At 38.3% G+C, this 7,728-nt stretch overlaps 1 long non-coding RNA gene across 1 annotated transcript; it reads right to left on the reverse strand.

Moving 5' to 3' along the window:
• Positions 1–4,774: 4,774 nt before the first annotated feature.
• On the reverse strand, positions 4,775–7,501 carry LOC309488551. The gene is made up of 3 exons (XR_014202172.1): positions 7,165–7,501; positions 5,050–5,137; positions 4,775–4,848 (listed from the first exon to the last, which is right to left on the reverse strand). It is a non-coding gene; the product is annotated as an uncharacterized lncRNA (long non-coding RNA).
• Positions 7,502–7,728: the final 227 nt, after the last annotated feature.

Genomic DNA, 7,728 nt, shown 5'->3' on the forward strand with positions numbered 1-7,728 from the left:
CTCAACCACCACCAGTGTGCAGCATCCACTTGGATGATGCGACGGCAGCCACAGTACAACGGCGCCAGTGCGCTCACCACACACTAGCTATAGGTGGAGAGAGGAGAGAGAGTGATAGAGCCAATTCAATGTAAGGGGATTATTAGGAGGCCATGATTGGTAAGGGCCAATGGGTGGAATGTGGCCAGGACACCGGGGTTACACCCCTACTCTTTACGAGAAATGCCAAGAGATTTTTAATGACCACAGAGAGTCAGGACCTCGGTTTTACGTCTCATCCGAAAGACGGTGCTCTCTGACAGTATAGTGTCCCCGTCACTACACTGGGGCGTTAGGACCCACACAGACCACAGGGTGAGCACCCCCTGCTGGCCTCACTAACACCTCTTCCAGCAGCAACCTGGTTTTTCTCAGGAGGTCTCCCATCCAGGTACTAACCAGGCTCAGCCCTGCTTAGCTTCAGTGGGCAACCAGTCTTTGGCTACAGGGTGATATGGCTGCTGGCCATCGCCGGCAAAACCGGCGTCACACAACATTCAAATGCAAAGTATGCGCACTCCCCCACTTTAAGCCAACTCAAGCCAGCTCCTGAGATAATGTTAATATTAACATTAATATTAACGTACATATTTCCAAAGTCTTCTTTCCTATTGTGTGACATTCCAACGTGTAAAATGGCGTACCTTGCCCGCAGATCACCAGATCTCAACCCGATCGAACTGGTTTGGCACGCACTAAAAGAGTTCGTCAGACGTGAGGCTAAGCCATGGAACAAAGACGAGCTTCTTCAGGCCATAGTGACTTTCTGGAGAGATCGCCTGACAAAAACAGCGTGCAATAACTACATCGATCACCTTCAGAAGGTTTTGCCGGCGATGGTACAGCGCAACGGGGGTTCTACTGGAATGTAGAAATGTAAAATAGGCCTATTGAATTGTTTTCAATATTTTTCTATTGAAATGTTTTGTATTTTTATATTTCATTCATTAAAGAAACCTATGCTGACCACAACAAGGTTTGAAAGACTACTGTATTTCATTCTTAAATATCATACATAACGCAAAATCCAAATGCTGCTTACTGGCATATGTTAGCTAATAGCAAGTCAATGTTTGAATTAATTTACAATAATTTAGTTTAATTTCTTTCAGTGTTAATGTTTGAGTTAAAAAATCCTCTACAAATTAAATTAACACAAAGTCGGCTAAGAGTCATTTATAGGCTACGTAAAAAAGCAAAGGGCTTAGTGTCTTAACATTTAGGCTACTTTGCTTAAATTCGATACATTTATTTTCAGTAGGGCCTAATAAATTTGTAGGGATGTAATTTCAGTATGCTTTACCAACGCTATGTATTCAATTAAAGTTCCAAGAGGTCTGGTCTCTATATTTCCTTCCCAGCTGACACTAATATGCAAGTGCACAGCAAAAATCACAACTTGTGCTTGCTGCGAACACAAGTTATTTAAGGTGTCTCAACTGTACACAGTCTACCCTACAGTGTGAATTCGTTACAAGGTTTCATTTAATTAAATTAATGTGCAGCCATTTGTACAAATAGAGTCTATAGGCCTACTATACTGTTGTAGCCATTTAGTATCATATTTGTTAAAATATTATAATGTAATTTTTTTCCATCTATGTTGAATATGAAAAGTGAACAGCACGAGTAAGATAGGATGCATTATATCGAGAGATGGATATGGAGTGGGTCAGACATGATTTTGACCACTTCATTAAGTTTTGTTTAGTAGAAAACCTTTCTTTAAAGTGAATTTCGTTTTCTATAAATTGTATCTTAATTTTAATCAATTTTTCATTAACCAATTGCCTGGATTGAATAAGTAAGAGAAGCAAATATAACAGACACTAATCATGGAGGCGCCCGCGCGGTCACTTGCAATGCACGTCAGCTGGAGCGCATCTCATCCTCCTAACTTAACGAAACTCAGCGTATGCCTCACACAGACATGATAAATACATCAAATACACAAAGCTTGAAACGTCTTCAAACGAAATAATTCAAAACGAAAAGAAAAAGGCTACTCTCTGATTATGTCTTCATGTGCATTTCTCTCTAGGTGCGTTCACTACAAATATGGCGATCGTCAACTTCATCTTTGCAGTCGACACTGTCAGAAAACACTAGTTTATTGATAAAAATCAATGCACGCATCACCGGATTTACAAATAGGGCCTACACATCTTGCTTGTTGCACGCACACATATTATGTCGAAAAAACGAAATATTATGTTGAAATAAACATCTTTTAGAATATTTGATTAAATGCTGATTGTTGCGCTTGTTCAATTTAATAAAATTAAAACTTTAATTGTGATAATTAAAAGAATTGAAAATTAAATATTTAGTGGCCAAGTTTTGCTAATTTATTATATGGGCTATTATATGCCTATTGCCTATATTAAGTAGGTCATATTAAGACAAGGCATATATTAAGTTATTTTAGCTGTTATGAGAAAAATAAATCTAACGAAATCTAAATCAAAAAAAAAAATTCTAACGCCAATTCAACATGCCAGAATAAAACCTGATTTTTGAACAATGCTTAACGCCACTCGGCCTGGTGTGCCAAAACACTACATTTTAAACTTCAATGTTTAATTCAAAACAATCTCAGAACGTATTGTGACATTTTTTAAAAGCAGTAGCCTAGCCTCAGGGGCGTAGCAGCCTTTATAAAAGTGGGGGGGACAAAGGCTGTATGGTGATGATACCCCCTATGTTGGGTGGACCTCTGTCCTTCTAGGGGGGTTCGGGGGCATGCTCCCCCGGAAGATTTTTTTTTTGCATTTTAAGGTTAAATGCATCAATCTGCTGCACTTTGAGAGCTCAAAATTAAGAGCTTTAACCGGATTCAACCCATGAACTATGCACATTGAACAAAGAAAAAGCATTGACTTGTACCTAAAGAGGGCTCAAACATCTTTTTAGTTATGATAGCCTATACTATCAGTCTACATTACATTATCACTGGTGTTTTAGAATGCCAAACAGTTATTAGGAATAATTATACAAATCATTATTATATTATTATATGACGTACAATCATAGCCTATAAATGTCTATACTTTATAAATGAAAATGAATATTTCAAAAGTATATTTTATATTACACTATAGTATAGGGAAATTACAATACTTTTGTCCTAATTTCTTCACTTGCAAGAAATAAACCCTTGAGTGTTTTTTAACGCCAGATCACCAGCTGATCGGTGAGCAAAGTGCGCACTTTTCTTTATATCACGCAGCACAAACAGACTGGCTAATTAGTTAAAGTCTTGTTCTGTTTTAGAAAGGAACAAACAACAAAGCCATATCACGGTTTCAATTTTAGTTTGTTGGCAAAATATAACGCTAGAGACCTTTATGTTAGGCTATAAATTTGACATCTCAAATGTGTTGGGAAAATGGAGAAGAGCGAGTTCGGCAAAAGGCGGATTCGAACTCGGGTCGAACGCGTCAAAAGCTGCTTTCAAGCACCTCACGATCTCATTGTCATCATCAGACAGCCAAAAAACTGATCATGATGCTTTTTTTGTGTGCAAATAAATTATTGTTAACATAATGTGTTTGTAAAAAGGATGTAATCGTCCTCTGCTTTTTTTCTGGGGTGCATTTTACTCCAGACGGCCAAACAGCAAAGGGACTAAACGAACGAAAATTCGCAAGAGCAACAAGAGATTTGAAGCTCATGCAGACACACCCAAGAGATGATTCGCGCTGTGATTGGCTGAATGTTAGTTCACTCAAGTCTAAGTAACAAATCAGAGAACACGGGCGGAAATATTGACGCTGGGTCAAAATAAATGCGGGGGACAGAATCCCGTGTTTCTAAAAGTGCGGGGGACGTGTCCCCCCCGTCCCCCCCGGTTGCTACGCCCCTGCCTAGCCTATATACATTAAGGGCATTGCAACCAGGATCTTAACTAAAACGCGTTCCGCGTAATCTCTCAAAAATTATGCCACACTACTCCATGTATTATTATTTTTTTTAAGGACTGCTTTTGAAATCACTATAAATTACTATGCAATTGTATCGCTCACGAGAGCTCTTCATTTATCTAATTCCTCAATAGAATAGTAAAAATATTCAGCGTCATTGCTCCTAATATCGTCTCTATTTTTAACTTTTGATTCTATTTTTTCAGTTCTAAAATTGATTCTATCTTTGGTTCTATTCTGTTGTAGCCTAATAGGCCTATTTATATATATGAAAAATATGCCTATTAGGCTTAGGGTTTTATATTTAACCCACTTACATTTTAAAATAAGGCATTTGCTGCTGTTTTGCACAATGTCCCTTTGCGCCACCTGGCGGTCATTTCGGGAACGACTTTGAAATGCGGCTGGTTTATTTTCGCCTTCGCCGCAGCAGCTGGCGCGGCGGTAATAGGCATTCTGGTTGTCCACCATCTGTACATGCCATGTGTTCTTTTCCCTTTTTTTCATGAATGAATTATATTTCCCTGATTCAGGAAATTATTTAAAAGTCTGAAATATACATGAGAAAAACATTTGATAAATTATAGCATTGTTAGGGAATGTTACTTTTAAATGTAACAATAATGTATTACACATCAAAAAAAGTTTTTGGGCAGACCTGACCTGTTGAAAAGAGATGGTCTCCATACTTCCTGGGGTGGTGACACTCTTCTGTCTAGTAATCTGGGACATGGTCTTGGTGTTAATACTTGACCAACTGGGGCCCAGGTCAGGAAGCAGGCTTTGTAGCTCCTCAATTTCACGAGCACAAGGATTCTCTGATGACAGGCGATTTATTGACTGGTTCACCATAAGGATAACCATCCAACTCAAGATGCCGTGAGAACTAAACATACAAAAATAAAGTTACAATAAAGAATATAAAAGGACATAAATAAATAAAATAAATAAATGTTGTCTTTGTAAACTTTCCGAACAGAGTTAAATTCACTTTAACAGCAAACTATAGTCTTTGTATAGATATCACTATTTTCCACACAGCAACACAATCCACATTAATCACATACAATATAAATGACAAACTTACTTCATTGGCTGCTTATTACCAAAGGAGAACTTAATCTTGCATCTTGTGATATCTTCTGTAACTTCAGATGAGTAAATAAACTTAAATACTGTAGAAAAGGAACTGTATTGCACTAATTACTAATACGATGCCAACCGTTTCAGAGGGTCGATTACCACATCTTGATGTCCAATGACCACGAGAGTAATGAAGAGCAGGTAGACTTACTATGTTGCACTATTTTACTTTAAGAATGTTGAATAATAAATCAAATACAATGTGTACATATGCACAGTCAAAGGATCGCATAAATGTAAATAAAATGTACATATGAAGAGCATAGGCCTACGCAAAATAATAAACAAATAAACAATGAATTATTTCAACATAGTTGAATTTCAAGGATACAGCTGGTCTGTGATTCGGCAGTGAAACAATGATTACAAGAGTCTCTTCGAAATGCAACCTATCAGTGAGGTGAAGCTGTCGTCTCAGACCCTCCGATGAATGATGAATCCTCTGCGACAATAAATGCAAGTAGACCTAGGATGTGTATCACTCGATGTATGACTCTCAAATGTGGTTAATCGCACATTCAAGAATCGTCACCATGGAAACTTCAGCACGAAGTTTAATAGAGCTCGGGATCGTTGCGTCACGCCGCAATGCATTGTGGGAATCACGGTACGGAAGTAGATGTACTGTATAGTAGGCAGTAGGTAACGTTGATCATTTGGTCATTAATTTTGGTTATTTTTTGGAAAATGGTTCAGTATTGCTGTATTGTGAACTGCTGTAATCGGTCTCATGATCGACAGGGCAAACGCCTCATAAATCATATTAGTTTTCCCTATTTTCGTCGGATGGCTTGGGTCGCCGCTGGTCGTCAATATACTAGCAGCTACCGGACGAAAACAGTGGATTATTGCACGTATGATAAATTACTCCTGAAGTGTAACAAACCCGCATAGACAAGCTTCGTAGCTCACAGAATCTGACAAGTGTGTGTGTGTCACCACTGATGCTTGGTTAACGGTGCAAACGATTGTTTTCTCCGCGTTTACTTTGTAGATCTGCAGATCTTGCACTCATTCATTTGTGAAATGCAAGTGAGCCTCCAGTGACAAGTTTTTAAATTGATCGGAGCAGAGACTTCAAACAGAAAGCACAAAGCCTTTCTTTAAAGTTAATTTCGTTTTGCATTAATTTGTATTTTAATAAATATATCTATATAGAAATGTCTACTTTTAAACAAACAATTCAAAACGAAAGAAAACAGACAGCTCTCTGCTAATGTACGTTAATCCGTATGCAATGTGCATTTCTCTCTGGCGCGTTCACTACAGCGACGATCGCCAGTCGTCAACCTCATCTTTGCAGCAGACTGACAAAAAAAAAACCCCACTTGTTTATTAATAAACAATTAAAATGTGTGTGTGTGTGTGTGTGTGTGTGTGTGTGTGTGTGTGTGTGTGTGTGTGTGTGTGTGTGTGTGTGTGTGTGTGTGAGAATGTTGTTGCCGAGGGCACATGAAATTGTTAATCCGGCCCTGGATAGGAGAAAATACCAGGGAAACTGAGGCTTGACCAAGTTTTCATATTACTCCAGGCTTTGTTCATAGGGATCGATTCCGCCTATAATCAACTTTTTTTTTAAAGTAGCGTTGTTTGTCTTCATTATGAAGTTTGTCCGTATATGGTATAGCCAACTTTTTTGTGTCACGGTCCATAACTCTTTTCTGGATACCGGCCGGCTACGCTAATATCTTATTAACAGGCTTTTGCGGTGCCTCTAAAATGGCCGCCGTTATCCACAATGCACCATTCCATAACATCTACGCCCGAGCTCTATACCATCCGCTGCCAATGAAGACCACAAATATTCTTTCCTGCAGTTCACAAAGTGAAGGCGCTGCAGAAAGAGATTTTAATCGATCTTATTTTACTGCCTTTCAGGTAAGATTGCAGGACTTCAACTTTCCCTCAGGATCCAAACCGAAACAATGATCTGCTCTCGCGCGCACGCGCGCTCATCTTAAGCCACGCCTCCTCACATTCAAATCAATGACCAACATAATAGCTGCACAGCCCTTATAATAAATGAACACAAACTGAACATGTGCTTTTTTACAAATACTCTTTAGAAATGTGGAATACAGCTTCAACTTGCCATGCGGTGTAGACAACTTTCTTCCTGAGTCACTCTGTGCTTTTCATAATAAAAGTCTCCACTCAAACAGCTCTTTACAAAGCAGTTTCAAATTAAAAGTCTTTCACAAAATAATTAAATAAACACGAAATATTAACTGACTTCTCTGACAGTTACACTCCCACCGAAGCACTTTCTTGTGATTTTTGTAACTTAGTGACATAACTTTTAATCAAAAATATTATGGACTAACCCAAGGAATGGTAGACACAAGGTACGCTTTTAATCTGCTTCAATCAGGGTAACTATTTTCTGGATGGGCCTTTCGAGGTAAGTCGGTTTAGTAACACATTTGCCCTTTTTATCCAGTGTCGAACCACTGATCAATAACTTCACTGTATGTTAAAATAAAACTTCACAGTTTTTACTGTAGAATATACTGCCACATCAAATAAGCTTTTGTTTAGCAATTTCTATATATAAAATACTATTTTTGTCAAAAATAAAGTCATCAACTAAGATGTTAGCTGTTCCAATGTTGGCTATATTCAA

Source organism: Leuciscus leuciscus (assembly GCF_965113295.1).
Source record: "Leuciscus leuciscus genome assembly, chromosome: 23".
Lineage (NCBI taxonomy): Eukaryota > Metazoa > Chordata > Actinopteri > Cypriniformes > Leuciscidae > Leuciscus > Leuciscus leuciscus.